Source organism: Lontra canadensis, unplaced genomic scaffold, assembly GCF_010015895.1.
Source record: "Lontra canadensis isolate GAN:19392208 unplaced genomic scaffold, GSC_riverotter_1.0 scaffold81, whole genome shotgun sequence".
Lineage (NCBI taxonomy): Eukaryota > Metazoa > Chordata > Mammalia > Carnivora > Mustelidae > Lontra > Lontra canadensis.
The window spans coordinates 323,636-347,015 of record NW_022631075.1 but is presented as its reverse complement, the minus strand read 5'-3'; the positions used below and the strand labels follow the sequence as shown (position 1 = coordinate 347,015).

Below are 23,380 nucleotides of genomic sequence, written 5' to 3'. Positions count from 1 at the left end.
ATTGATCATTATCGTAGAGTCGATCATGGGTGGGGTCTTGGTGGCTCTGGGCAGTCTGCCTGTGGACTTGTGAGAGGTGTTAGGTGTTAGGATGACGTGAAGGCTTTCACCTAAGCAACTAGAAGGATGGAGATGCCATTAAGGGATGTGGGCGATATTGGCGGAAAGGCTCAGGAGGACTTCAGTTTGGATGTGCTAAGTTTGACAGGCCTATTAGACCTCCAAAGAGAGCTGGCCAGGAGGCAGCTGGATCGCTCTGTCTGGAACCCAGAGGAAACTTCCGGGCAGCAGGTGTCCTTGCAGATACAGTGTTTAAAGGCCTGAGACTGAATGAGGCCCTTGAGGAGGTGAGAGCACAGAGAGGCAGTTGAAGGCTCTAGGTCCAGGGCTCTCCAACCTCCAGACTGTAGAGGTTGGAGGGAAGAGGAAACCACAGAAGGCACAGAGGACTGACTGACTGGGGAGATTAGAGATAGATCAGGAGAGCTTGGTGTCCCAGCAGCCAAGGGAAGCAAGGGTGGTAAGGAATACAGAGTGACTATGTCAGATGCCACTGGGAGGTCCAGTAAGATTATTCACCGCTGGATCTGACAGCAGGAAGGGAGGCCGTGGATGACCCTGGCAAGTACAGATCCTCAGGCTGGGAAGCAGGGTGAACTTTATTGAAGTGAGCTCAAAAGGCAGCGGGTAGTAAGGAATTTGGCCCTGTCCTCATTTGGCTCTCTCCTCTGTCTCACCCCCTTCAATTTGGCCTGGAAACTGCCGTCAGAGGTCTCTCTAAAATACAAACCTCATCGTGCAACTCTTTTAAACTCTGTTTAAAGTCCTTCAGTGATAGTTGAAACAAGATCAACAAAATACTGATCATTGTTTTTATTTCTGAGCTCTTTATTCTGTTCTATCAGTCTTAACGTCTGTCTGCCAGTACCATACTGTTTTTTTAAAGGTTTTACTTAAAAAAGGATTTTAAAGCACTCTCTACACCCAATGTGCGGCTCCAACCCACAATCCTGAGACCAAGCGTCACATGCTCCACCGACTAAGCCAGCCAGGCGCCCTAGTATCATACTGTTTTAATATACTATATTTTGAAATGACAAAGTGCAATGCCTTCAACTTTGTTTTTTGTTAAGACTGTTTTGGCTATTCAGGATCCTATGTGGTTTCATATGAATTTTAGGATTGTTTTTCTGTAAAAAAAGTTAAAAATTCCATTGGAATTTTTTTTTAGGATTTATTTTTTTTATTTGAGAGAGAGAGTGCACACATGGGTGGGGGGGAAGGGCAGAGGAAGAGAGAGAATCCCAAGCAGACTCAACCCTGAGCACAGAGCCTGACATGGGGCTCAATCCCAGGACCCCAAGATCACGACCTGAGCCAAAACCAAGAGTTGGACGATTAACCAACTGGGCCACCCAGGCACCCCCCCATTGGGATTTTGATAGGGATTACATTGACTCTGTAGATTGTTTTGGGTAATATGGCCATTTTAGCAATATTCTTCCAATCCATGAACATGTGATATCTTTCCAATTATTTGCATCTTCAATTTTTTTCATCAGTATTTTTAGTTTTCAGTATACAAGTCACCTCCTTAGTTTATACATAAGTGTTTCATTTTTTTGATGCTATTGTAAATGGAACTGTTTTCCTATTTTCCTATTCAGATACATCATCGTTAGTATATAGAAATGCAACTGTTTGGGACACCTGGGTGGCTCAGTTGGTTAAACATCTGCCTTCAGCTCAGGTCATGATCCCAGGGCTCTAGGATAGGGTCCTGCATCAGGGAGTCTGCTTCTCCCACTGCCTGCCACTCTCCCTGTTTGTGCCCGCTTGCTCTCTCTCTCTCTCTCTCCCTCTCTGACAAATAAATAAATCTTTTTTAAAAAAGAAAGAGGGCGCCTGGATGGCTCAGTGGGTTCAAGCCTCTGCCTTTGGCTCAGGTCGTGATCTCAGGGTCCTGGGATCAGCCCCCCGCATTGGGCTCTCTGCTCAGCAGGGCGCCTGCTTCCTCCTCTCTCTCTGCCTGCCTCTCTGCCTACTTGTGATCTCTATCTGTCAAATGAATAAATAAAATCTTTAAAAAAAAAAAGAAAGAAATGCAAGTGATATTTACATTTCAATTTTGTATCCTGCAACTTTACTGAATTAGGGTGCCAAAAATACACAGTGGGGAATGGACAGTCTTCCCAATGTTGCTGGGCAAACTGGACATCCACATGTAAAAGATTGAAATTGGACCTTTATCTTATACCATACATAAAAATCAACTCAAAATGGATTAATGACTTAAATATAAGACTTGAAACTGTTAAAACTCCTAGAAGAAAACACAGGAGATAACATCATGACATTAGTCTTAACAATGATTTCATGGTAATGACACTGAAAGAACAGGCATCAAAAACAAAAATAAACAAGTGGGACTACATTAAACTCAAAGGCTTCTGTACAACAAAGGAAGCAATCAACAGAGTGAAAAGGCAATCTAAGGAATGGGAGAAAATATTTGCAAACTAGGTATTTGATAAGGGGCAAATCTCCAAAAAAATATATATATATACATATATATATATATATATTTTTAAAGATTTTATTTATTTATTTGACAGAGAGAGACAGCCAGAGAAGGAACACAAGCAGGGGCAGAGGGAGAGGGAGAACCAGGCTCCTCACTGAGCAGCGAGCCCGATGCAGGACTCAATCCCAGGACCCCAGGATCATAACCCAAGCCGAAGGCAGACACTTAACAACTGAGCCACCCAGGTGCCCCAAATCTCCAAAATATATAAAGAAATCCTATAACTCAATAGTGGAGAAAAACCAACTAAATTAATAACCCAATTAAAAAATGAGTTGGGTGAGCCTGGTGGTGGGTATTAAGGAGGGCACGTATTGCATGGAGCACTGGGTGTAGTGCATAAACAATGAATTTTGGGACACTGAAAAGAAATAAAATGAAAAAAAAAATTTAAAAATGGGCTAAGGACTCGATTAGACATTTTTCTTTTTTCTTTTTTTTTGAGATTTTATTTATTTACCTGACAGAGATCACAAGTAGGCAGAGAGGCAGGCAGAGAGAGACAGGGAAGCAGGCTCCCTGCTGAGCAGAGAGCCCGATGTGGGGCTCGATCCCAGGACCCTGGGACAATGACCTGAGCCGAAAGCAGAGGCTTATTAACCCACTGAGCCACCCAGGTGCCCCAATTAGACATTTTTCAAATGGCCAACTGATACAAGAAAAGATACACAACAACACTAATTATCAGGTAAATGCAAATCAAAACCATAAACCTGTTAGGATGGCTAACAACAACAACAACAAAAAGACAAGTGTTGGCAAGGATGTGAAGAAACTGGAACCCTTGTACACTGCTGGTGCAGCTGGTAAGGAAAACAGTACGGAAGTTCTTTAAAAAATTAAAATTAAGGGACGCCTGGGTCGCTTAGTCGGTTAAGCATCTGCCTTCAGCTCAGGTCATGATCCTGGAGTCCTGGGATAGAGCCCTGCATCGGGTTCTCTGCTCAGCAGGGAGCCTGCTTCCCCCTCTATCTCTGCCTGCCTCTCTGCCTACTTGTGATCTCTCTGTCAAATAAATAAAATATTTAAAAATAAAAAAAATTAAAAATATAAAATAAATAAAATGGGGGCACCTGGGTGGCTCAGTGGATTAAAGCCTCTGCCTTCGGCTCAGGTCATGATCCCAGGCCCTGGGATCGAGCCCCGCATCAGGCTCTCTGCTCAGCGGGGAGCCTGCTTCCTCTTCTCTCTCTGCCTCTCTGCCTACTTGTGATCTCTGTCTGTCAAATAAATAAAATCTTTAAAAAATAAATAAATAAATAAATAAAATGGAGTCAAGCTTGATCTTAGGGCCCCACAGCTGTTTTATTTACTTAAATAAATAAAACTTTACAAAATAAAACTGAGGGGCACCTAGGTGGCTCAGTCAGTTAAGCGTCTGCCTTTGGCTCAGGTCATGATACCAGGGCCCTGGGATCGAGCCACACATCGGGCTCCCTGCTCAGCGGGGAGCCTGCTTCTCCCTCTCCCCATGCTTGTGCTCTCTCTCTCTCAAATGAATAAATAAAATCTTTTCAATAAATGAATAAAATAGAGTCAGGAAGCCAGAGGGGAAGCCCTCATGCACTACCACACCACATCAATTACGGACCTCAACAGGAGGAGATGCACTTCACTAGTCCTATTACGTTCCTACTCTAACACGAGGAAGGAAGATTCTATATGGGAACATCAGGAGCGCCTGGGAGTGCAGTTAAGCAATCGACTCTTGGTTTCCCGGAAGCTGCTGATCTCTGTTGTGAGACGCAGCTCCAAGTCAGGCTCTGTGCTCAGAGAGGGGTCTGCTTGAGATTCTCTCCCTCACCCTCTGCCCCTCTTGCTTTTGTACTCACTATCTTTCTCTCAAATAAATAAATCTTTAAAAGAAACCTACACTATGGTCTGAACTCCCAGTTTACTCCAATGGACTTTTTTTTTTTAAGATTTTATCCATTTATTTGACAGACAGAGATCACAAGCAGGCAGAGAGGCAGGCAGAGAGAGGGGGGGAAGCAGGTTCCCCACTGAGCAGAAAGCCCAATGCGGGGCTTGATCCCAAGAACCTGGGATCATGACCTGAGCTGAAGGCAGAGGCTTTAACCCACTGAGCCACCCAGGCACACCACGAACGGACTTTTTAACTGCCCCTCCCAACTCTCCTCTTTCCTCTCTTAGAGTGTTCCTCTCCTTTGTTCTCTGAACTTGCCCGTGGCTTTTCCTGTGGCTTGCTAGTCCCAAACTGCAATTATTCTGCTATTCCTGAATAAACCCATTTGCTGGTAAAATAACTGGCTGTTTTACTTGTAAGGCTCGCAACCCACATATTATAAAATTTTTAGCAACATCTCTGTCTTCCAGCCACCAGACACGAGTAGTTCTCCCTTGGTTTTGAAAACCAAAAATATTCCCCAGGCTTTGCTAAATGTTCCCTAAAAGGGAAAATATAGCCCATGATCAAGACCACTGGTCTACGTATACCAGACAACTAGCAGTTCTTAACATGACATGCTGTTTCGTACCTTTGATAATCTGCATAAACTATCCCCTTTGCCTAGAATGTCTTCCCTCTCCTCTGCCTAACAACGTTTGTTAATGGTTCAAATAACTGCTTAAAGCACCAACTTCTTTGTTTCCTCTGTTCATTTTTGTAGCTCCAGTGCCTAACACAGTCCCTGGCATAAAATAGGTACTAGATAAATGTTTGCTGAAAGGATTAATCGTCATTATTAAGAGATTTTTATTAAGCTCCTTGTGAGCACTGATTTTTATAAAAGGTACAAAACAGGATCCCCACTCTAAATTTGTTAACAGTTTAATGGGTGTGAAAGAAACTATTACCCCCTACTGTCCTTTCTCTCCTTTTGTCTTAAACAAAAGCAGTACTGATAGTTGCCTAGTAAAAACATTTCCCAATCTCCATTACAATTACAGAACAAGTCCTTGACAAGTGATTTAAGTGGAAGTAGTATGTGCCCCTTAAAAGAAGGGACAAGTTCATCATTTTTGCTTTCTTCCCTTTGGCTGGAATGCAAATCAAGTGGCTGGGGCTCAAGCAGCTGTTTTGTACTATAGCCTACTTAAGACTATAGAGAAACAATAAAGACCAAGCGTGTGTCCATGATGAGCACAAAACCACCCAACTCACCTTGGACTTCATGTCTTCTGACTTTATAGCATAAAAAACTTTCATCTTGTCTAGAATATAGTTAAACTTAACCTCAAATAATTAAGTTGGGAAGACCAAAAGTAGAAGAGCTTGGACTGAGAGCAAAACAGAATCCTAGGATGGATGAGGCAATTTGTATTGCTGGGTCCCCAATGTTGGGTCCCCCAATAATGGGTCCATGGTCAAAGGAGCGAGACTGATAAAAAGCGAAGGTCAAGCAAAGCTTTATTTCGCTCCAAGCATCAAGAATCAGACCGACCGTCAAACAGACCAGTCGGGGACACCCCTTACAGAGAGGACGACCCCTCCCTGCTTTCCAGACTAACTTTTATAGAGCAAAGGCCCTGTGGTTGGGCCTGGCCACACACAGGTGGCTAACTGAATTACAATTCAACCCATAGTAGCTATGGAAACTAGCCTATCACCTTGGTAGCTAGGAGGCAGTATGCGCCCCCTACTGATGGAATGTCTCCACCTGACCTGATCCACCCTTGTATTTGGGCCATTACCTGGGACTGGTCTCCCGGACTTGCTTTTAAATAAATTCCCCTGGGTGGGGGGGCGAGGTCAATTTAAGTTTTACTGCATAAACAACAAAATGGCTGTTCAACCGAGGTGGGGCTGCTCTGGCTATATAGGCCCTTACAGTATTAAGAGTAAAATAATGCAAAAGGTGGATGTGATACCAAGGATACCTCATGCCCAGAGGTGTCTGGGGATAGGGTTCAAATTTCTAACACCTGCAAAGATATGGCGCCCCATGACTAAGAGATTTTTTAGAAATAAGTCTTCAAGCCAGAGGAGCAACCTCAAATACTTAGCAAGATAAATAAAAATAAATCCACACCTAGACAAGTTGTACTGAAATTGAAGAACATAAAAATCAAAGAGAAAATCTTAAAAACTAAGAGAGAGGGCGCCTGGGTGGCTCAGTCATTAAGCGGCTGCCTTCAGCTCAGGTTATGATCCCAGGGGCCTGGGATGGAGCCCCATCAGGCTCCCTGCTCAGCAGGAAGCCTGCTTCTCCTCCCACTCCCCCTGCTTGTGTTCCCTCTCTGGCTGTGTCTCTCTCTCTCTCAAACAAATCAATAAAAACTTAAAAAAAATTAAGAGAGAGAGATTACTGGGATGCCTGGGTAGCTCAGTTGGTTAAGCATCTGTCTTCAGCTCAGGTCATGATCCCAGGGTGCTGGGATCAAGTCCCACAAGAAGCTCCAGGGAGCCGGCTTCTACCTCTGCCTGCCGCTCCCCCTGCTTGTGCTTGCTCTCTCTCTCTCTCTCTGACAAAAAAAATAAATAAAATCTTTTAAAAAAGAGAGAGAGATTACCAACTAAGTAGCAATAGAAAAATAACTACAGATTTCTCAAGAAAAAAAAAGGTATCAGAGATAATAGGATAATAAAAGAATAATATCTTCCAAGTACTGAAGAAAAAAGTCAGTCAAGAATTCTACATTCATTCAACAGACTCAGCAAGTGCAGTGAATTCATTTTTTCAAAACTCAACACCTTCTCTGTGTCTGGCATTTTTCTAAATGATTGTGATACATAACAGATTAAATAGACAGAAATCCATGTCCTCAGGTAGCCTGGGTGCCTCAGTCAGTTAAGCCTCTGTCTCTTGGTTTTGGCTCAGGTCATGATCTCAGGGTTGTGAGATCAAGCCCTGTGATAGGCTCCATGCTAGGCTTTCTCTCCCTCTCCCTCTGCCTCCCCCATATCCCCCCCTGCCCCGTGCTCACTCTCTCTCTCTCTTTAAAAAAAAAATAACCCAAACAGGTAAGAGAATTAAGATGGTCTGAGGTGGGAAATGGGATGGAAGTTATTAAAGGGTTGTCAGGGTCACCTCATTAAGGAGGTGGCATTACAGCAAAGATCTGAAGGAGGTGAGGTACTTCGTGGAAATGTATCCAGATAAGTATTTATTTAGGCATGAGAGAGAAACAAGAGCATTTTTAGACATATAAAGATTGTGGGTGTTTACTACTCACACTCACTGACATAACTATTAAAATGAAGATTTTTGCAAGAAGGAAACTGAAGACAAAAAGAGAAAAAAGCAAAAAGAAATGGTGGGCAAAGGCTTTACAAAATCTTTTTTAAAGATTTATTGACTTTTTTGGGGACACAGTGAGTGTGTGCACGAGAATGGGGGGAGGAGCAGAAGGAGAGGGAAAGAAGCAGACTCCCTACTGGGCATGGAGCCTGATGTGGGGCTCGGTCTCAGGAACCTGAGATCATGACCTGGGCTGAAACCAAGAGTCAGATACTTAACCAACCGACTGAGTCACCCAGGTGCCCCAACTTTGCAAAATCGAAATGAATACTAACTGTTCACATATAAAGGGAGGATTAAAAAATAAAACTCAAATACCTCACAACCATAACACAGAAAAGTAGATGGCGTGATGGGAAGGATTGGAGTTAAAGCCCTGAAAATTTCATGTATTGTTTGCAAGAATGATGTAGTTACTTATTAACTCTAAACTTATTAAAAATTAAACATGTATGTTGACATTTTAAATCAATACTACAAGAGAGAGTAAAAACAAGCAAAACATACATTTAAAAAATTAAAAATACAACCCTGAATAGCCAATGAGCTCATGAGAAAATTATAGTGGAAATCATGAAAAAGTTAAAACTGAATGACAATAAAATATAAAAACAGGTGACATGCATTAAAATGGAATCATGAAGAAAATTTACAGTGTTAAATACATTTTTTCCCAAAATATGCCAAATCAGGGTGCCTGGGTGGGTCAGTTGGTTAAACATCTGCCTTCATCTCAGGTCATATCCCAGGGTCCTGGGATCCAGTCCTGCACTGGGATCCCTGCTCAGTGGGGAGTCTGATTCTCCCTCTCCTTCTGCCTGCTGCTCCCCTTCCATGTTCTCTCCCTCTCTCGATCTCTGTCAAATAAATAAAATCTAAAAAATATGGCAAATCAATGCATAAGGAGTTCTATTTTTAATATTTATTTTCATCTCTATTTTTATTATTTTTTTTAAGTAGTCTCTGTGACCAGTGTGGGGCTTGAACTTACAACCCTGAGAACAAGAGTCACATGCTCTACCAACTGAACCAGCTAGGTGCCCCAACAGTTCCATTTTTTTAAAATAAGCAATTACTTACATATTTACTTAAGAGAGAGAGAGAGCAGACATAAGGAGGGGGAGAGGCAGATGGAGATAAAAAGGGAGAAGCAGACTCTAATGAGTAGGGAACCCTACATTGGGCTTGATCCCAGGACCCTGAAATCATGACCTGAGCCGAAGGCAGACGCTTAGGGCGCCTGGGTGGCTCAGTAAGCTAAGCCTCTGCCTTCAGCTCGGGTCATGATCTCAGGGTCCTGGAATCGAGTCCCGAATCACGCTCTCTGCTCAGCGGGGAGCCTGTTTCCCTCTCTCTCTCTGCCTGCCTCTCTGCCTGCTTGTGATCTCTCTCTGTCAAATAAATAAATAAAATCTTAAAAAAAAAGAAGGCAGACGCTTAACCAACTGAGCCACCCAGGCACCCCAAGAATTCCATTTTTGAAGCTAGAGAAAGAGCAGAACACACCTAAAAGGACAGAGGAAAAAAATAATACAGAGAAGAGTAAAAATTAATAAATGCATACATAAAGAGTGGAGATATCAGTAAAATCAAAAGCTGTTCTTTGGAAAGACTAATATGATCTACCTTTATGAAAACTGACCTATGTAAAATGATGAAAGGTAGGGTGCCTGGGTGGCTCAGTTGGTTAAGCAACTGCCTTCTGTTCAGGTCATGATCCTGGAATCCCAAGATCAAGTCCTGCATGGGGCTCCCTGCTCAGTGGGGAGTCTACTTCTCCCTCTGACCCTCCCTGCCTCATACTCTCTCTCACTCATTCTCTCTCTCAAATAAATAAAATCTTAAAAAAAAAATAAAACACTGAACGGTATATATAAATAATACTGAACAAAAAGATATAACTACAAGATTCAATTAAAATTAAAAGCTATATAGAACATTTTGGAAACATGACAGAATGAAAATGTTTTCATTTCCCCAACATCCTGAAATCCCACTAAAATGATAATAAATGGGGCGCCTGGGTGGCTCAGTGGGTTAAAGCCTCTGCCTTCAGCTCAGGTCATGATCCCGGAGTCCTGGGATCGAGCCCCACATCGGGCTCTCTGCTCAGCAGGGAGCCTGCTTCCTCCTCCTCTCTCTCTCTCTCTCTGCCTGCCTCTCTGCCTACTTGTGATCTCTGTCAAATAAACAAATAAAATCTTAAAAAAAAAAAAAGATAATAAATAATTATATGGGGTGCCTGGCTGGCTCAGTTGGTAGAGCACGTGACTCTTTTTTATTTTTTTTAAAGATTTTTATTTATCTATTTGACAGACAGAGAGACAGAGAGAGAGGGAACACAAGCAGGGGGAGTAGCAGAGGGAGAAGCAGGCTCCCTGCAGAGCAAGGAGCCCAATATGGGACACGATCCCAGGACCCCGGGATCAGGACCAGAGCCCAAGTTAGACGCCCAACGACTGAGCCACCCAGGCACCCGAGCATGCGACTCTTGATCTCAGGGTCATGAGTTTGAGCCCCACATTGAGCATGGAAATTACTTTAAAAATAAAAATTAATTAATTAAAATGATAATATATAAATATAAAAGATATGGACCCACAAAGTCATAAAACTTGCTTAGCGGAATGGAGGAATTTTGAAACTAAGTACGCATAATGGGGAAGCCAACAACATATAATCCAATTTGTGCTGCAGAAAGCCATGAAAGTTGAGGAACTAAAGGTATCGGCATATTCACTATTTCACATTATGTACAACAACTGTAATATGCTGGGAAAAGATTTATGATTTCTGTCACATGCTTTGTTGCCTACATTCATAATTGAAGGAAATGCTAAATTTCACATAATGATTAGTGAAAATATAAGAGGTAACTTTTTTCCAACCGAGTTCACAAGTTCAACATACCTGTGGCTCGGCAAGTCCACTCTTAAATATATACCCAACAGGAATACTTCCAAGAAGGAACATATATATAAGAATGTACACGGGCAGGGCGCCTGGGTGGCTCAGTGGGTTAAAGCCTCTGCCTTCGGCTCAGGTCATGATCTCAGGGTCCTGGGATCAAGCCCCACATCAGGCTCTCTGCTCAGCGGGGAGCCTTCTTCCTCCCCTCTCTCTGCCTGCCTCTGCCTACTTGTGATCTCTCTCTGTCAAATAAATAAATAAAATCTTAAAAAAAAAGAATTTACATAACATTACTTAATAGCCAGAAATTGGAAACAATTCAAATGGTCAAAATCAGTAGAATGACATCCAGAAAACAGGAATCTAAGAAAGGCAAAGTGAATTTCCAGGATGACATCTGTGTAGCAGGCCTAAAGATCAGTCAATCGTTACAGTTGTATAAGGGTAGATGGCAAGAAGAAATATGTCTCCAAATAAAAAAACAAAATGAAAACGAATACTAAAGGATTACCTGATTCCTTTGACCTTGTCCAGTAGGGTTTTACATCTCTGGAGGGGTCTGGTGGAATAATTACTAATGGGTACAAGAAAACAAATCAATTAAACAAAATAACCAAGGTAATTATTAACTCTAGATAAAACAAAATGTCATATTTGAAAAGCAGCATAATAAGAATATATAGTTGACCCTTGAACAATGCAGGGATTAAGGGTACCAAATTCCCCACACAGTCAACAGTCGAACTTCGGAGTCCGCCAAGACTTAAGTACTAAAAGTCTACTGTTGATTGGAAGCCTTACTGATAACAGAAACAGTTGGATTAACACATATTTTGTATATGTATTACATACTGTGTTCTTATAGTAAAGTAAGCTAGAGAAAAGAAATGCTACTAAGAAAATTATAAGGAGGGGCACCTGGGTGGCTCAGTGGGTTAAGCCTCTGCCTTGGGCTCAGGTTATGATCTCAGGGTCCTGAGATTGAGCCCCGAATCGGGCTCTCTGCTCAGCAGGGAGCCTGCTTCCCCCTCCTCTTCTCTCTGCCTACTTTACTTTTTGCCTACTGTAATCTCTGTCAAATAAATAAATAAAATCTTAAAAAAAGAAAATCATAAGGAAAATACAATTACAGTACTATATGTATATTTACTGAAAAAAATCCATGCACGAGGGGACCTGTGCAGTTCAAACCCATGTTGTTCAAGGGTCAACTGTATTATATGTCTCAGCTATGAACAACAATAAATTATCATAATAATGTTAACAATGAATTATGATTGACCAAAAACTTCAACTAAAACAGGTAAGGGGAAGTATATGCAAGACTTTGCATTGTGAATAAATCCCATTAGACACACTACTATCTTTTCCTTGTGGTTTGCCAGTCTGCCATGACTTGAGTAATTAATAACAGATACAACAGTGAGCTGGAACTATTTTCTACAATAGACATGTTTGTGACAGCATGAAATTCTCCAAAACATGTCTTACAAGCTATTGGAGCCAATACACGCCTTAACACACGATGGGTAAAGGCAGGTTCTTTAGTAAAAGATTATGAGAAGAACCCTTATCTCCTTATACTGAATGTCAGGAAGGCACAAAAAGAGGTTCCCTGCAGCTTATGATAACGAACAAAACATAGTCAAATTTATTCTTCCTTAGAAACGTGCTTTCAAGATGATTAGTCAGGCAACACGTTTTCTTATTTAGCCCCTATGGTCTTAAATATTTTCCAGCTTTTTTTTTTAAGATTTTGTTTATTTATTTGATAGAGAGAGACACAGAGAGAGAGAGGGAACACAAACAGGGGGAGTGGGAGAGGGAGAAGCGGGCTTCCTGCTGAGCGGGAGCCCGATGTGGGCCTTGATCACAGAATCCTGGGATCATGACCTGAGGGGAAGGCAGCCGCTTACGGATTGAGTGACCCAGGTGCCCTCCAGCTTTTTTAATAAGTAAAGTTAGAAAAGCAACCTATAGCAAAGCACATAAATGAACAGAAATTTCAGGTTGAAAAAAGTGTTTTGTGTGTATTCAATACGCCTCACCCATTTTTCCCTTTTAATTGGGAGTGGACAGTACAAATGGTTGTATTCTCCGTTTCTCCTCTCATACACTCTAACTCGTGTGTGTTTGCAGGAGGTGGTAGCTATAGGAGAACTCAATGCTCATCTTCAATAAAATTCAACAGATAATTCTCTTCTTTGCTTCTGTATAAATCTGAATAGAAAAGGAGAAGGATTTGGAGAATTAGGGAAATAATCTTTTGGTTTGAGTTTTAAATTTAGGGAAAAAAAACCAGGGGCACCTGAGTGGCTCAGTAGGTTAAGCCTCTGCCTTCAGCTCGGGTCTTGATCTCAGGGTCCTGGGATCGAGCCCCGCATTGGGCTCTCTGCTCAGCGGGGAGCCTGCTTCCCCCTCTCTCTCTGCCTGCCTCTGCCTACTTGTGATCTCTCCCTCTGTCAAATAAATAAATAAAATCTTTTAAAATTTTTTTTTAAAATTTAGGAAAAAAATAACTTTTTAGATTTTATTTATTTGGGAGAGTGAGAGCACAAGCAGGGGGAGGGGCAGAAGGAGAGGGAGAGAATCTCAAGCCAACTCCTGGCTGAGCACAGAGCCCAATGTGGGGCTTGATCTCATTACCCTGTGATCATGACCGGAGCCAAAATCAAGAGTGGTACACCCAACCATCTGAGCCACCCAGGCGCCCCCAACAATTAACTTTTTAAAAATTGTTGGGTAGGGGCCAAGGGCAGGCCATCTCAAAGTGTACCACTGGGCATACTGATTATTTTTAATTAAAAGTTACTTAAGGGGCGCCTGAGTGGCTCAGTCAGTTAAGCGTCTGCCTTTGGCTCAGGTCATGATCCCAAGGTGCTGGGACTGAGTCCTGCATCAGGCTCCCTGCTCAGTGGGGAACCTGCTTCTCCCTCTCTCTGTATCCCTCTTCCCTGCTTGCGCTCTCTCTCATGCGCTCTCTCTCAAATAAATAAATAACAACTTAAAAAAAAAGTTACTTAAGGGATGCCTGGGTGGCTCAGTCGGTTAAGCGCCTGCCTTCAGTTCGGGTCATGATCCCAAGGCCTTAGGATCAAGTCCCATAACCAGCTCTTTGTTCAGCAGGGAGCCTGCTTCTCCCTCTGCCTGCTCTGCCTGCCACTCCCCCTGCTTGTGCTCTCTCTCTGACAAATAAATAAAAATCTTAAAATAAAATAAAGTTACTTAAGAAATAGCCAGTGCAAGGGGCACCTGGGTGGCTCAGTCATTAAGTGTCTGACTTTGGCTCAGGTCATGATCCTGGGATCCAGGGATCGAGCCCCACACTGGGCTCCCTGCTGGGCGTGAAGCCTGCTTCTCTCATTCCCCAACTGTTCCCTCTCTCGCTGTGTCTGTCTCTGTCAAAAAAAAGAAATAGCCAGCACAAGAACACTCTGACACCGCCCCCCAACTTTGTCTCCAGAAAGCAGGAAATAAATCTCCCATGTGAAAGGTACACACTCCCTGTACCAGGAGGTAAACAGACATCCTTATCACCAGAGAAAGAATTCAGAGCCAAGAAGGCTGTATAAACAAACCTTATACTTTTACTAACTTACTACCCCAGCTCAAATTCTGTTCAGAATTCCTTACCAATTGAAGCTCCTGAACATAAGTTTTCTTTGGCCTGTCCGTTCCTCACAGATATATTGTCTCTTTGTCTAAAAAATATAAAAACTGTCTGCCTTGGTCATTTCTTTAGGTCTCAATTTCATTATTGGGCCTCTGTGCATACATAATTAAACTTTGGGTTTTTTCTCCTGTTACCTGTCTCAAGGCAATTTAATTCTTAGACCAGGTAGAGAGTCTTGAGGATAGAGGAAAATTTTTCTTCTCCAACAGCAGCAGAAACACTAGGGAGGGAGAAGCTGACTCCCCACTGAGCAGGGAGCCCAATGCAGGGCTCCGTCTCAGGACCCTGGGATTATGACCTGAGCCAAAGGCAGTCGCTTCACTCACTGAGCCACCCAGGCACCCCAGAAAGACTAATTTGTTTTCTTTTTAAAATTTTTTTAAGTAATCTGTGCACTCAACAAGGGGCTTGAACTCACGATCCTAAAATCAAGAGTCACATACTCTTGAGCTAGCCAGGTACCCCAGCAAGACTAATTTGATAGTATTCATTTTGGGGGGTGGTGCCTGTGTGGCTCAGTCAGTTAAGCATCTGACTTGATTTCAGCTCCGGTCACAATCACAGGGTTATGTGATCAAGGCCTATGTTGGGCTCCACACTGGGCATGGAGTCTGCTTCAGATTCTCTCCCTCTGACCCTCCTCTCTCTCTCTTCGTCTCTAAAAAAATGAAGTATTCATCTTAACATCATTACAATAAAGCTTTTCTATTTTGAATACTCTGTTCTTAGCTGATGTCTCTAAATGATTTCACTTTTAAATTCACCATTATACATTACATACTCATATGATTATGTGAACAACCAAAGTTTATAGTATTTGAAGCAACCAAAAGGCAAAGGGCCTCTAATGTCTATAAAGGCAAAATGTGGGGGCACCTGGATGGCTCAGTAGTTTAAATATCTGATGCTTGATTTTGGGGCTCAGGTCATGATCTCAGGGTGGTGAAACTGAGCCCCGTGTCTAGCTCCTCGTTCAGCAGGGAGACTTCTTAGAATTTTCTCTCTTCTTCTGTCCCTCCTTGCCCAGCCCCCTGCTCATGCACGTGTTCTCCCTCTCTCTCAAATAAATAAATAAACCTTAAAAAAAAAAAGACAAAATGAGAAACATGAGATCTTTTAACATTGGAAGCTTTTTTTTTTTTTTTTTTGGTCTTTGGGACTGCCCTACTAGAAATTACAAAAGTATTAACTTTGAACCATTTTCCCCCTTAGGATTAGTAGTGGCTGCTTGGTAGTTGTTTACCATAAATAAATGAGAAACATTTCTGATCTTATTTTTTTTTTAATTATTCTTTGATTTTTCTTTTTACTTTGGGCTTTTTAAAATAGCTCCAAATCCTAGATGCCTGGGTGGCTCAGTGGGTTAAAGCCTCTGCCTTCGGCTCAGGTCATGATCTCAGAGTCCTGGGATCGAGCCCAACATCAGGCTCTCTGCTCTGTGGGGAGCCTGCTCCGCCCCCCGCCTGCCTCGCTGCCTACTTGTGATCTCTGTCTGTCAAAGAAATAAATAAAATCATAAAAAAAGCTCCAAATCCTCCCCAATCTGAATTTCTCTAAATTGTTATTTATCTAATTGTCTTCCTTTACTTCTATACCTATAGAATGTGTTACAGTGCTTGTCTACTATTTGACATGAAACCTCTTCATGTTTTTATAATATAACATAAACAACATCTTTTCTTTAATTTTTACAAAATTTTAATTCCAGTATAATTAACATATAGTAATATATTATAGGCATAAAATACAGTGATTCACCAGTTTTTTTTAAAGATTTTATTTATTTATTTGACAGACAGAGATCACAAGTAGGCAGAGAGGCAGGCAGAGAGAGGAAGGGAAGCAGGCTCCCTGCTGAGCAGAGAGCCCAATTTGGGGCTCGATCCCAGGCCCCTGGGATCATGACCTGAGCCGAAGGCAGCGTCTTAATCCACTGAGCCACCCAGGCGCCCCAATGGTAAGGTATTTTAAATAATTATACCTTGTAAGCCTCCTTTTTATGTTGGAATCCAAAGTCCTCAAAAATACCTTTAATACCTCGACTAATATATAAAATAAAATATTATCCTTTCCTTTACAGATAACATTAAAATCAGCAAGTATTTATGTGAAATAACTTTTTGTACTTTATAAATCATCCAACTCCTTTCTTAAATGTCTGCTTGGGATCTGGGTAATTTCAGAGCTGATCTGGGTCAGGAATTAATTTCAAACAACAGTGAACACAAGAGTGTTTAAATAAAGATTATTTGGGGGCACCTGGGTGGCTCAGTGGGTTGGGCCTCTGCCTTCGGCTCGGGTCGTGATTTCGGGGTCCTGGGATTGAGCCCCACGTCAGGCTCTCTGCTGGGCGGAGAGCCTGCTTCCACCCCCCGCCCCGCCCCGCCACCTGCCTCTCTGCCTACTTGTGACCTCTTTCTCTCTCTGTTAAATAAGTAAATAAAATCTTTTTTAAATAAATAAATTAATAAATAAAGATCATTTTGATCTTGAAACAATGGTAGTCTTACAGTTCCCATTATGCTGGGTGAAGTTGAACACCAAGCAGTCCCCACATGAGTCCCATGAGTTTTATTTGTGAAAGGAGTAGATATAAAAGGGGACTACAACTTATAAAAAAAATGGCCTGCTCAAGTAAGGCCAGGGAAGAATTTCAGTAGAATTTCAGAAGAAAAACAGTACGGTTTTTCTGTGTGTATGGAGACATTTTCCCTTCTGCTTTTCCAGGTGGGGAGACAACCCCAACCACGATAATGCCTAGCTTGGGAAGTGGGAAGAAGGATCTTGGACTATACAGTGAAACAGTGACAGTCTATGATGCGAGGAACTTTGGAAGAGTTCTCTACCTCTCTCTCTCTCTCTCTCTCTCTGTCTTTTATTCTCCCCTTTAACTGGCAAAAAGGGGCCATACCACAACCTTCCCCTTGGGTTTTGTGGTTTTTTTTCCTTTTGTTTTGGAATAAATAATATATTAACAGGGTACAATAACCAAAAGGTTAAAAAGATGTACAGTGAGAAATATAAGAAAAGGTGGGCAACTTCATTAATCATTAGAGAGGTGCCAAGTGAAACTGCAAGGGGGGACTTCTGCGTGGTTCAGTCTGTTAAGCTTCTGCCTTTGACTGAGGTTATGATGTCCTGGGCCTGAGATCGAGTCCACATTAGGCTCTCTGCTCAGTGGGGAGCCTGCTTCTCCCTCTGCTTACTGCTCTCCCTGCTTGTACACTTGCTCACTCTCTCTCTCTGGCAAATAAATAAATAAAATTAAAAAAAAAAACAACAACAGTGGGCTACCACTATATGCTCATCTAGTTTTCACAAGGGTATCAAGCAACTGGAACTCACACATGGCTCTTAAGAATGTAAAACAGTACAAACACATTGGAAAGTTCTTTGGCAGTGTGCAAGCCAAGGGTAGGCTGCATCAAATGTGACATTTTGGCAGAGTGACTACATAGAATTAAAATTACTCACGAAATTCTGACTTCCTTTTGTCTCCAGAAAGCAAGGAATAAATCTCCCATGCGAAAGGTACCCTTCCTGTACCAAGAGGCAAAGAGACATCTTTATCATCAGAAATCGAGACTTCATAAACAAGAAGGTTGTATAAACAAGTCTTGTTACTTTTACTAGTTTACTGCCCCAACCCAAACTCTGTCTAGAATTCTTTACTAATCGAAGCTCCCAAACATAAGTTTTTAAAAAAGACTTCATTTAATCATTTGAGAGAGACACACAGAGAGAGAGAGAGAGACAGAGAGAAAATGAGCAGGGGCGAGGACGGAGAGAGAGAAGCAGGCTCCCCGTTTAGCAGGGAGCCCGACGTGTGACTCAGTCCCAGGACTCTGGGATCATGACTTGAGCCAAAGGCAGATGCTTAACTGATTGAGCCACCCAGGTGCCCTGAACATAAGTTTTCTTTGTTCTGTCAATTCCTCACAGATTTGTTTGCAAAAAAATTAAAAAGCTATCTGTCTTGGTCATTTCTTTGGGTCTCAATTTTATATTAGGCTTCTATGCACATGTAATTAAACTCTGGATTTTTTTCTCCTATTAATCTGTCTTATGTCAATTTAATTCTTAGGCCAGCTAGAAGAATCTTAAGAGTTCAAGTAAAATTTTTCCTTTATTAAAATGGAACATATGCTTACTGTATGATCCGGCAATTCCAATGCTAGATATGTATCTGATATAAATGTATACATTTGATCACCAAATGATATGTACTGGAATATTCAGAGCAGCACCCCACATAGCAAAATGGATACACTGTGGTAGAGTCACACAATGGAATACTATACAGCAATGAAAACGAACAATTCAAAGCTACATGTGAGAATATAAATGAATCTCACAGCCATAAATGTTAAGAGAAAGAAGCCAGGCATAAAGAATTCACACCATGTAGTTCAGTTTACATAAATTTCTGAACAGGCAAAATTAACCAATGTGTGAGAAGTCAGGATGGTGGTATTCTTGGTAGAGGAAGTGACCTGGAAGGGAAACCAAGGGAGCATCTAGATTGCTGGCCATGCTCTTTCTTGCTCTTGGTGCTGGTTACGTGAGTGTGGTCACTCTGTGAAAATTTATCAAGTTGTACATTTATTATTTGTGCACTTGTCTGTATAGGTATTATACCTTAATTAAGTTTAATTACAAAAAGAAACTTTACATGGGGCGCCTGGGTGGCTCAGTCAGTTAAGTGTCTGCCTTTGGCTCAGGACATGATCCCAGGGTCTTGGGTTTGAGCCCTACGCTGGGCTCCCTGCTTGGCAGGGAGCCTGCTTCTCCCTCTCTCTCTGCCTGCTGCTCCCCCTACTTGTACTCCCTCTATGTCAAATAAATAAAATCTTTTAAAGAAAAGATTTTATTTATTTGACAGAGAGAGAGAGAGAGAGAACATGAGTAGGCAGAGAGGCAGGCAGAGAGAGAGGGGGAAGCAGGCTTCCTGCTGAGCAGAGAGCCCAATGCTGGGCTCGATCCCAGGACCCTGAGATCATGACCTGAGCTGAAGGCAGAGGCTTAACCCACTGAGCCACCCAGGCACCCTAAAATCTTTTTTTAAAAAAATTAACTTTACAGTGTATGGTAGATAATATAATGCCCCCCCAAAGTTGTCTACACCCTAATCCCTAGAAGCTCTATGTTAAGTGTTTAGAATTAAAAAAAAAAAAAAAAAAGAGCAGCCATGAGCTGGAGTCAATTCCACCATCCCCCGACCACAAGAGCAAACCAAGATTTAATTCCAGTTTCAATCTATCCCAGGAATTTGACCTTTTAACAGTCAAGCTAAAAGTTCCTGATCAGCACTAGTGAGGTAATCAGCACGATAAACACCCTACCTTTCCTTTCCTCTCAGAAAGATGTCTGAACCTCAAACAGTCATTTATTTCCTTTTGCTAGTAACTTCCATGCCCCACCCTCCTACCTATAAAAACCTTCCATTTTGTACAGCTCTTCTGAGCAGCTATTTGCTAGGTGGGATACTGCCCAATTCATGAATCCCTTAATAAAGCCAACTGAATTTTGTTTTTATTTTTTTTAGTATAGAAATGTCTAATTTATTTATGTATTTGTTATTTTATCTTTTCATTAACATATAATGTATTATTAGCCCCAGGGGTACAGGTCTGTGAATGGTCAGGCTTACACACTTCACAGAACTCACCATAGCACATGCCCTCCCCAGTGTCCATAACCCAGCCACCCTATCCCTATCCCCCACCCCCTGAATTTCATTTTTAAACATAAATTATACGGCAAAGGGAATTAAGGTAGCTAATCACCTAACATTAACACAGGAAGAGTATTTGGGATTATTCAGAACAATATAATCATGGGGGTCTTAAACGTGGAAGGGAAGGGGTGCCTGGGTGGCTCAGTCAGTAAAGTGTCTGACTCTTGACTTTGTTCATGATCTCAGGGTCGTGAGATCAAGCCCTGTGCCTGGGGCTCCGCACTGGGCATGGATTCTGCTTAAGATTCTCTCGGGGAAAAAAAAAAAAGTGGAAGGAGGAGATAGAAGAGCGAGTGAAAAAGAGGTAGCTAAAGCAGGGTCAGAGAAAGGTGCTATGTTGCTGGCTTTGAAGATGGAGGAAGGGGCCATGAGTGGAGGAAGATGAGCGGCCTCAAAACTCTGAAAATGACAAAAAAACTACATTCTCTCCTAGAGCTTCCAGCAAGGAACTCAGTCTGCAAGTGCACCTGCCTGCATCTCAGTTTTAGTACAGTGAGATCCACGTTGGACTTTTCATCTACAGAACTGCAAGGTAATAAAGGTGTGTTATTTTAACCCACTACATTTGTGGTAATTTGTTACAGCAGCAAAAGGAAACTACTACAGTTGGTGTGGGGAAAAATCAAGTGTTCAGTTTTGATGTGTTCAGAGAATCTGAACATGTTAGACAGCTATGCGGAGATATCAAACAGGCAGCCACATAGGAGTCTGGAATTCAGGGGAGAGGTAGCAGCTGGAGGTACAAATTTCCAAGTAGTCAGTGAAGAGCGAAAAGCCACAGAATGGGTGAGATTAACAAAAGAGTGAGTATAGATAGAAAAGAGGTCTAAGGGGGCGCCTGGGTGGCTCAGTGGGTTAAAGCCTCTGCTTTCGGCTGAGGTCATGATCCCAGGGTCCTGAGATGGAGCCCCGCATCAGGCTCTCTGCTCAGCGGGGAGCCTGCTTCCTCCTCTCTCTCTGCCTGCCTCTCTGCCTACTTGCGATCTCTGTCTGTCAAATAAATAAATAAAATCTAAAAAAAAAAAGAAAAGAAAAGAGGTCTAAGGACTGACCTCTGGGACACCCAGTTCTGACAGCTGACATAGGGTGGTTTAAAGCTAACGAACCCTCTGGGGCGCCTGGGTGGCTCAGCCAGTTAAGCGTCCAACTCTTGGTTTTGGCTCAGGTGATGATCTCAGGGTTGTGAAATAGAGCCCTGTGTCAGGCTCTATGCTCAGTGCAGAGTCTGTGCCCGATCTTCTCTCCCTCACCCTCTGTCCCCTCCCCCCTCAAATATATAGATAAATCTTAAAAAGAAGAGGGAACAAAAGCTAGCGAGCACTCCAAAACAGAGGCAGACACCAAGACGTAAATGCAGAGGCAGATACCTAAGCTAGGCTTATAAGAACAGGCAGGTACTGGAGACAGAAGTAACAGATCTCAAATACGAAGAAACAATTTTGGCAAGAGGAATCAAGCATCTGCTTGGCAATAGAGGTTGAGAAAAATTTAAGGATTACTGAGTCTGGGTAATATATTCTAGATGTCAGCAAAGATGGGACCTTGGCTCTGAGCCAGCTTTCTGCCCTGGGCTTCCATTGCATCCTTACCTTGATTCCTGCCCCCGGTGGGTATCTGTGTATTGTTCTAGCTTATCATTTGCCCTTCTTTCCTATTTCATTTTCTTTTTCCTTAATTGCACATAATACAGAAATAATACATTCAATTGATTCTGACATTTTTTTCCCCACATCTTAACACCTCCAAAATTAAGATGAATCTTAGAAGTTGATGGTGTGAGGGGTACCTGGGTGGCTCAGTGGGTTAAATCTCTGCCTTCGGCTCGGGGTCGTGATCTCAGGGTCCTGGGATCGAGCCCTGCATCAGGCTCTCTGCTCAGCGGTGAGCCTGCTTGCCCCCCCATCTCTTGCCTGCCTCTCTGCCTACTTGTGATCTCTCTGTCAAATAAATAAATAAAATCTTTAAAAAAAAGGACTGGAGGGATTTGCTATAAAATAATAATAGTAGTCACTAATTTTAAGTGTACAATTCAACGAGTTTACACAAATATGTATAGACATGCAACCACCACCACAATTGTGATAAAGGGCATTTTCATCATTCCAAAAACGTTTCCTGGAGTCTCTAGACAGCCAATCCCTTCTCTCCACACCTGTCCCCTGCAATCAATGATCTGCATTCTATCACTAGTTTTACCTTTTCTAGAATTTCATAAAATGAGATTGTACAGCATGTGCTGTGCCTGGATTTTTTCACACAGCATAAGCATTCTCAGATTCATTCATGTTGACAGACATTATCAGTTCGTTTTTATCATGGAGTATCATTTCATCCTATGGATGTATCACATTTTGTTTGTCCATTCGCCAGTTGAGATATTTGAATTGTTTCCAGTCTGCGGCTATTTAAAAAAAAAAAAAAGAATAATCAGCCTTTTTCAAAGTGGGAAAAAGGGTAAACCTATCTAAAACAAGTTGGATTATATTTTATTTTCTCCTCCCCATGAGGCGTGAGTACCATGATAAAATCCTTTTACTTTAAAAAAAGTATAAGGAGGGACGCCTGGGTGGCTCAGTTGGTTAAGCAGCTGCCTTTGGCTCAGGTCATGATCCCAGCATCCTGGGATCGAGTCCCACATCAGGCTCCTTGCTTGGCGGGGAGCCTGCTTCTCCTTCTGCCTCTGCCTGCCATTCTGTCTGCCTGTGCTCGCTCTCTCTCCCTCTCTCTCTCTCTGACAAATAAATAAATAAAATCTTTTAAAAAAAAAGTATAAGGAAAACAAATCTCATACATTTTGGTTATATTACTCCTTTAATTATCAGTGAATGGTGTTAAGTATCTGTGAATCCTAATCAATGTAAGGAAAAGAAATTCCAAAGTTCCTGAAAGTACAGTTTAGAGTCGATAATTAAAAAATACAAATCTAAAAAGAAAGAAAGCACAAGTCGTTCCCCCAGCGAGGTAAACTTTGGATAACTTCGGGTTTTCTGAGGGAAACAAAGCCTGCAGAACCTAGCTTTTTTTTTTTTTTTTTTTTTTTTTGCCAAAAAAAGGTGGTTTTTTTTTTCTATCTTTTGATCTGAAAAACACTGAACTTTCAAGAGTAAAGACCCTTCTTTACTTACAAATAGAGACACTGATATAACAGGCTCCAGAACGCGCGGCCAGAAGCGGCTAACTACTCTGTATGCCGGGATTTGTAGTCCGTTAAAGAGTCCTTCTAGTCAACATGGCGGAGTTGTTAACGACGTGAGAAGAGCGACCCCGAGGGAGTA

General features: G+C 42.1%; 1 long non-coding RNA gene across 2 annotated transcripts; it reads right to left on the bottom strand.

Annotated features, from left to right (window-relative positions):
• Window positions 1-11,045: 11,045 nt before the first annotated feature.
• LOC116882095 lies at window positions 11,046-23,329 on the bottom strand. Of its 2 annotated transcripts, XR_004385548.1 has the most exons (5): window positions 23,231-23,329; window positions 22,302-22,506; window positions 17,843-17,908; window positions 12,744-12,915; window positions 11,046-11,269 (listed from the first exon to the last, which is right to left on the bottom strand). It is a non-coding gene; the product is annotated as an uncharacterized LOC116882095 (long non-coding RNA). The 2 variants fall into 2 exon arrangements; XR_004385549.1 differs by lacking the exons at window positions 11,046-11,269; window positions 12,744-12,915 and adding an exon at window positions 13,864-13,878.
• Window positions 23,330-23,380: the final 51 nt, after the last annotated feature.